This window comes from Triturus cristatus, chromosome 2_2, assembly GCF_964204655.1.
Source record: "Triturus cristatus chromosome 2_2, aTriCri1.1, whole genome shotgun sequence".
In the NCBI taxonomy this organism is placed as follows: Eukaryota; Metazoa; Chordata; class Amphibia; order Caudata; family Salamandridae; genus Triturus; species Triturus cristatus.
In genome coordinates this window covers 937,183,742-937,191,476 of record NC_140582.1, presented here as the reverse complement: position 1 = coordinate 937,191,476, position 7,735 = coordinate 937,183,742, and positions in this window count along the sequence as shown.

Sequence of the window (7,735 nt, the reverse complement as noted above, 5' to 3'; positions counted from 1 at the left end):
TGCATGGAAAAGCAGGGAGAGGTGGAGTTATCTGCTTAAAGATTTGCAAACATCATTTTATAATACATGAGTAGTACTGCTTCATGCACTACAAAATGCATTTTGTGACTCTGCCCCAAAATGTTCTTAGCCTCATTCATTCTTTTGTTGGGACTGAACAAATATTTACCGATAGTGGAAGGTGTTAATGTGTAAGTTGCGCTGAAGGCTATGTCAAATCCTCTATCTTTCATGAACTACATAGGAGGAGTTGACCGTAGGAAATGTGTCAATTGTCCAACCCATTATTTGAGCCACACATTTGACTTGTTAAGAACCTCAGGCAATTTCTGCCATTCAAATATATAAATAATTTTCAGGGGCCTGGACTGTTCATGCTCTGATTTACTAGAAAAGGCCTCTTATAGGGCACAGGACTATTCCGCTAAGCGGCTTAAAACATTTTGACTATGTGATAGACTGCAAACTCACTCTGTCAGGCCCTAATTCTGCTACTTATGCAATGTTTTAGATTACACATCCCTCCAAATACAGAAGAATGTGTACCTATGCCTAATACATAAGTGGGTGATGCTCGTGCCCTGTTAGGGAGATCCTAGTCTGGGAAAACGTTTGTCTTTCACAGAATAGGCACACTGATTACTTACAATTATTTAATACTACAAGAAATATGGCGACCTAACATTCCCCCAGGAAGCTGAGTATAAATTCTCAAATATATCAAAGTGTTCCTGAAAGAGTCACTTTGTGTATATTTTTCTTCTTTAAGGTCAGTATATTAATCCAACCCTTCTTAATTAATATCAGAGAGAAATAGTAGAAAATGCATACCGACACATAGTAAATGTTATAAGCAACAGTTTTTACTTATTCACAAGACACATTATTTATATCATACAAGTTTATTCAGGGTTCTCAACATTCACAATAACAGTAACCGACCACACTGAGCATACAGGAAAGTAATCTGTATTCGAAATGATCAGTGGGGAACAGTGTATCTCCTTAACACAATATGCATTTATAACCAGAAGTCTAGATTACTGTAGGATGCAAGTTAACACTTGTAGTTGACGTGTTGATGTTAGAGTGGTTAATCTGTCGATGTTTCAGTCTCCAAAGCTAAATCAGTCCATGAGACCATCATAAGGACACAAAGGTGTAAATAAAGCCCAACTGAACCAATCCCTGAGAGATAAGACTGGATAAGGATAAAGCAAAGTCATTCAAAAGTCCTTCAGTGGTTTAAATCAATAAGTTACAAAAAGCGGTCCTAAACAATCAGCCAGCCCGCCTTCTTACTCTTCCAGGGTAGTACTGAAAACCATCAAATGATGAAATTCCTGCCTAGAGGAAGATATGTTAAAAGTCAATATGAAAAGGAGACAATACGGAGATTGCACTAAAAGAGCAAGAGGGTGTATTTAAATGCTCGGGTAGAAGCAGCTGGGAATTGTACTTGGGAGTTCTTTGAAATCCTTAGAGAAGTCTCTAGGGTTCATTTCCCCTCAGACTTTTCCAACTCTTCCTACAATTCACCATCTCTTCCACTATTTAGTACTATTTCATCAGATAAAATCAAGCAGATAAGGGAAGAGATAGGTCATCTAGCAGGGACAACCGAGACCAATTGTATCTTTTCTCCAGTCAACTGCTAATTAATCACATCTTTCTCCCTGGCTAAGGTGGCCCCAGAGGACATAGAACTCATAATTACATCTACGAATAATACTCAATGCTCTGCTGATCCTTGCACCTCTTGGGAAAGGAGCTAATTCTAAACTTGGCACATAGTGTTTCCAAGATAATTAACCATTCACTTTTGAAAGGTTATATCTCAGTTTGACTGAAAAAAAACCCTGGGTGGCTCCACTACAAAACAATTCCACTCTAGACAAATTAGACCCAACAAGCTACAGCCAATTACTGGAACACCTTTTCTTGTGAAGATAACCTGCTGAGAGAATTTCAGTAAGGTTTCAAGTCAGGTAAGAGAGCCGAGTCTGCTATGCTGGAGTTTATTTAAAGGCTACTTGGGGTGGCATGTGAGGGTCTAGCTGTGCCATTATTTCTTCTCTTGGGCCACTGTTGATACCATACACCATCCTACAATGTGACATCACCTCCAGAACAGAGCGGGAATCTTTTCTGCCTCTCTGAAATGGTTTGAGGGACGTAATCTCAAATAGGTTTCAAGTTTATTTTATTTAGCATAGTTGCTTAAAACCATTGCTATAAAATATCTCATTACATATCATCAGTCTTTTAAAATATTAAAACCAGTTTGCCAAAAATCAGTTAACAAATCAATACAAACTAATTGATCTTTGCAGTACATTGGTAAAATAAGCAGTTATTTAACAGCGTCCGACTTTTGCTTTCCAGCTATAATGATGTTCTTTCTAAGCATTTTCTTCTCCACTTGTTTCAAAAATTTACAAAGCGGCAGTTAAGCTGTGTGTCCTCAGGTGCAAAACACGACAGCACAGCTTGCCTCCATTTGCGAATACACCTCTGATTAAATGTGGTTTTAAAAGCTGTTTCCTTTCATGTATTAGTTCTTTGCACGTACAGAGAAGGTGCAGCATATCTTCTTGCGCTCTACTGCATAGGCGACAAATGGAATCAGATTGGTTTTTCAGCCAATGTGGAAGGTGCTTTGTGCATGGCAGCAGGCCTGATCTGTATTTTAAAAATGTAATTTTAGTAAGTTTGGCAAACCCCAAAGCTAGATAATTGTGTGCCGCCAAGGAGAAATAGAAGCCCAAGATCATCCAGCCATGCAACCTTCTTGATGGGGCTGCCTTGTCATCAATCCAGGATTGATTCTTTACTATTCTCTTTGTTGTTTGTTTGAGAAGGCAATGACTTGTAGAAGTTACCCAAAGTTCGGTAAGACCTAAAGTGGACAGACTAGTTGCTAAGTATTTTGCCGCTGGTGATGATTCTTCCTGTTGTAACTCAGACCACAAATACCAATTTAGGTTGCCTGGTTTGGATTTACTTACTTTATCCCAAAAGATGACTATGGCACCTTTTCTTACAAGGGTCTGTTTTGAACAACAAACTCGAGCCTGGTCTGTACTGGAGAGACTCGTATTGGTAGACCAAAAATTATTCTGTACCCTTTTGCGACAACAACATCCAGAAGCTTCTAGTCCCTTCCCCTCTGTGACTCGCTCCCGTAAGTTATTGTAGGTAGAAGTTGTGCCCGTATAACTTCAAATAGTGGGGCAAGTGAGGGTCGGTCAGTTTCAAGTTGAGGTTTCTCATTGAAGCAGCTAGGGCTATTCCCTTTCCTTTGATTGTGTCCCTTTGGGCTGCAAAGTGCCCATCTGTGTCGATAATCACCCCCAGGTATTTATACTCTGTACCTGAGTCTATGCAAGTCTTGCTCCAAAACCAGACAGGTGTTTTCTTAAGGTTCGTGTTAATTGTCATGGTTTTGGTTTTCTCCAAGTTAATATTTAGATTGTTTAACTCGGAGTACTCAAAAGTAATATCAAGAAGACGCTGTAGGCCCACCTTCATTTTGGCTGATTAAAACTAAGTCGTCAGCGTAAAGTAAGCATGGTAGTGATAGGTTCCCAATCTTTGGAGAATGTGAATTACTGGCATTTAGTAGCGGGATCAGATCTGCAAGAAACAGTTTAAATAATGTTGGGGCCAGTACACAGCCTTGTTTGAGGCCTTTCGTTGTTGGGATCTTCCTTGATAGAGTTGACCCGTCCCCCAACTTTGTGACAGACTGCAAACTCACTCTGTCAGGCCCTAATTTCATCTACTTATGCAATGTTTTAGATTACACATCCCTCCAAATACAGAAGAATGTGTACCTATGCCTAATACATAAGTGTGTGATGCTCGTGCCCTGTTAATGAGATCCTAGTCTGGGAAAACATTTGTCTTTCACAGAATAGGTATACTGATTACTTACACTTAGTCAATATTACAAGAAATATGGCAACCTGACATTCCCCCAGGAAGCTGAGTATAAATTCTCAAATATATCAAAGTGTTCCTGAAGGAGTCGCTTCGTGTATTTTTTTCTTCTTTAAGGTCAGTATATTAATCCAACCCTTCTTAATTAATATCAGAGGGAAATAGTAGAAAATGCGTACCAACACATAGTAAATGTTATAAGCAACAGTTTTTACTTATTCACAAGACACATTATTTATATCTAGGGCTCCCGGTTTTATGGTATTTATTTTTTTCACATTTCCGTCTGTAGTTATCCATATTTATTTTTGGTCAACTTTATCTGTATTTATCCATATTTATTATGGGTTTGGTGAAAAAAATAAAGCTGAAACTGGTATATTTCCGCATTTATTTCACCAATAAATATGCAATCACGCTTGAATGCCTACCAGGTTTCAGGGATATGAACACTTACAGAGATAAATTAATACACTTATATGAAAATATGAACATTTCAGTATCAGCCTAGTGCATATCTACTGCTGTTTAAGCCTCTTTACTAAAATTCCTTTTATTTTTAACCCCCTTACCTATCATTCCACACAATTATTGGCCTGGCAGTCATGCCAAAGTGTATTTAGAATCACTCAAAAAGCATCCAATTTCCGTTTTTATCCACATTTAAAAATAAATACAGACAAGAAATTAAATGGGTTTCTGTCTGTATTTATCTGTAAATTTCAGTAAAAACGGAAAACTGGGAGCCTTATAATTATATCATACAAGTTTATTAAGGGTTCTCAACATTCACAATAACAGTAACTGACCACACTGAGCATACAGGAAAGTAATCTGTATTCAAAATGATCAGTGGGGAATAGTGTATCCCCTTAACACAAAATGCATTTATAACCAGAAGTCTAGATTACTGTAGGATGCAAGTTAACACTTGTAGTTGACCTGTTGATGTTAGAGTGGTTAATCTGTCGATGTTTCAGTCTCCAAAGCTAAATCAGTCCATGAGACCATCATAAGGACACAAAGGTGTAAATAAAGCCCAACTGAACCAATCCCTGAGAGATCAGACTGGATAAGGATAAAGCAAAGTCATTCAAAAGTCCTTCAGTGGTTTAAATAAATAAGTTACAAAAAGCGGTCCTAAACAATCAGCCAGCCCACCTTCTTCCTCTTCCAGGGTAGTACTGAAAACCATCAAATGATGAAATTCCTGCCTAGAGGAAGATATTTCAAAATTCAATATGCAAAGGAGACAATATGGAGATTGCACTAAAAGAGCAAGAGGGTGTATTTAAATGCTCGGGTAGAAGCAGCTAGGAATTGTACTCGGGAGTTCTTTGCAATCCTTAGAGAAGTCTCTAGGGTTCATTTCCACTCAGACTTTTCCAACTCTTCCTACAATTCATCATGTCTTCCACTATTTAGTACTATTCCATCAGATAAAATCAAGCAGATAAGGGAAGAGATAAGTCATCTAGCAGGGACAACCAATTGTATCTTTTGTCCAGTCAACTGCTAATTAATCACATCTTTCTCCCTGGCTAAGGTGACCCCAGAGGACATAGAACTCATAATTACATCTACAAATAATACTCAATGCTCTGCTGATCCTTGCACCTCTTGGGAAAGGAGCTAATTCTAAACTTGGCACATATTGTTTCCAAGATAATTAACCATTCACTTTCGAAAGGTTATATCCCAGTTTGACTGAAAAAAACCCTGGGTGGCTCCACTACAAAACAATTCCACTCTAGACAAATTAGACGCAACAAGCTACAGCCAATTACTGGGACACCTTTTCTTGTGAAGATAACCTGCTGAGAGAATTTCAGTAAGGTTTCAAGTCAGGTAAGAGAGCCAAGTCTGCTATACTGGAGTTTATTTAAAGGCTACTTGGGGTGGCAGGTGAGGGTCTAGCTGTGCCATTATTTCTTCTCTCGGGCCACTGTTGATACCATAGACCATCCTACAATGTCACATCACTTCCAGAACAGAGCAGGAATCTTTTCTGCCTCTCTGAAACGGTTTGAAGGACGTCTCTCAAACAGGTATTTCCATGTTATGAGAAATGAAGAGATGGCTTCAGTATCCCCAGTGTGTTGTGGCTATCTGCAGATTTCCCCCTTCTCTCCTGTATTATTCAACATTTATGAAGTGACTGCATGACCTTTTGGTGCTGCCAGGGATTGGTTTCTTCATATATGAAGTTGTTTCTCACTTGATTCTCCCTTTCAGTAAAATGTATGAGCTCTAACTGACCGAATTTGGGACATTCACAGGGGGATGAAGTAGAGAGGGTAAGCTCTCAATTCTAATGAAACTAAACAGTTATCAGCAGGTTCTAAGTAAGCCTGGGCAAAGCACTACACTACGCTCGCGTAGTTTGCGAAGTTTGCGCTACTTCGCACTACGCGAATTGCACGTAGCACAGTGCAAACAAGCGTAGCATAGTGTTGCGTAGTGCAGCGGTCATTTTTTGCTTGCTTGCGGTCCTCAACGTCAAGTTGGCGACCGCAAGCAAGCCAAACGACATCCCTGCGAGACTTTTTCCTTGTTCGCGATCAGCAACATCAAGTTGGCGATTGCGAGCATGGAAAATAAACCTCCAGGCGAGATTCCCAACGCGAGGAGGTCAGGTTTCTCATTGCGAGTGGTCGCGTATGCTCGCGACCGCTCGCGATGAGAAACTACCAGTTCGCCTTGAGAAAGCTGCCGCTCGAGTAAAAATCTACTCGAGCAGCAGAAAACTACAGCTCGCACTGTGCAAGATGCCGTTTTCAATGATTGCACAGTGCCGGTTGCTTGTCCGCACTGTGCAATCATTGAAAACGACATCTTGCACAGTGCTAACAGGATACTACGCAGTTCGCGAAGTGCTACACGTAGCGCGAGGTGCTCTTTGCGTAGCTACGCGAAGCACTACTTCGCGAACTACGCCCAGGGTTAGTTCTAAGTTATTTGTGGATAAGCTTTTCACTACTTATGACACCAAGTCTATTAGAGGCATGGGGTAAATATGTGAAAACATCTAAATCTGTAGGAGTGGTATTATAAATTAGCTTTTCATATTCATATGTTAGCAAAATTGAATCCATTTATTTCTGTAAACAATAGAGCTACCCTGGCCTGGGTTATTATAGGGACAGACTATGCTGTTCCCTTTTTGTGAGTCATGGTATCGTCTTAAGTGTAGTCTATGTCTCAATGAGATTGTTATCTGTTAGTTATGGCTGATGACATGGTTATGTTCCATGATGACATATGAATGTTCCTTGTTGGAACACCAGGAGACACTGAGTGAAGCAGTTGGGAACTGGAGGTGTCTTATGGGCTCAGTACCTGTACTACTTATACGTGGTGCTATTTACAAATAACTTATATTTTGTTTCAAGTTATTGTGGCTTTGTGTCACCCTCACTTCATATTTGACAATGATGGATTCGAGGAGAGCTCTGCGAGCTGCACTTTAAGCACAGGAGATATTTTGAGAAGATTAACAGCCAGAATCTACTTCAGAGCATCTGTACTGACCAGGAATACCGGGAGACCAGCCTTTCCTGTTTACAGTAACAGTGTCTTGATTGTTTCTTGGTTAGTGCAGTTACACGCAGCATCAGTGAGTTGAATCAGCTCAAGCACCTGTGTCCCTGTGCTGTTTCCTCATAATGAGACTCTGCTCAAGCATGCTTGCTTGAGTGCATATCGCATTCTGCTCCACTACTCGAGCTGCATTACAGGCCCCGTGTTTAAAAAGAATCATTGCACGCTGAGCCAGCACTTGCACATCTTTTCG